Source organism: Corvus brachyrhynchos, unplaced genomic scaffold (genome assembly GCF_000691975.1).
Source record: "Corvus brachyrhynchos isolate BGI_N302 unplaced genomic scaffold, ASM69197v1 scaffold1349, whole genome shotgun sequence".
NCBI classification, from domain to species: domain Eukaryota; kingdom Metazoa; phylum Chordata; class Aves; order Passeriformes; family Corvidae; genus Corvus; species Corvus brachyrhynchos.
The window spans coordinates 20,669-21,397 of NW_008239818.1; positions in this window are offsets into that span (position 1 = coordinate 20,669).

The following is a 729-nucleotide window of genomic DNA, read 5'->3' on the forward strand; positions in this document are numbered from 1 at the left end:
GGGGGCCGGGAGGCGGGGGGTGGGGGGATCCGGGAATTTGGGGTCCCAGGTGTCGGATTGGGGGGTCCCAAGTGTCGGGCTCAGGGGGGACCCGGGTGTCGGGGACTGGGGGGATCCGGGATTTTGGGGTCCCAAACATCCATTGGGGGTCCCTCTTGTCCACGTTTTGGGGTCCCAGGTGTCTGGGAGGACCCCGGTGTTCGGGATTGAGGAAACCCCAGGTTTTGGGGTCCCGAGTGTGTCAGCTCGGGGGGGTCCCAGGACTTTGGGATTGGGCTCCCGAATGTCCGGGATTGGGGATCCCAGGTGGTGGGATTTGGGGCTGGGGGCTGCAGGGCCGGGGGGTGCCCAGGTCCCTGATTTGGGGTTCGGGACCCAGGTGGCCCCGGTGCCCCCAGGGCTGAGCAGGGCACAGAGGTGGGGCTGGGGGACCCCGCTTGGGGGGGCAGGGCCCCGTTTGGGGCTCCCCGGCCCCGCTCTTGGTGGGATCCCGGTGTCAGGGGGTGGGGGATCCCAAAAGTCCAGGATTGGGGGTCCCCATTGTCAGGGATTGGGGACCCCCTGGATTTTGGGGTCCCAGGTGTTTGGGATTGGGGGGATCCAGGTGTCCAGGACTGGGGGGAGCCGGGAGTCAGGGGCTGGGGGGATCCGGGAATTTGGGGTCCCAGGTGTCGGATTGGGGGGTCCCAAGTGTCGGGGCCCGGGGGGGGCCCGGGGGCGGGGGGCGGG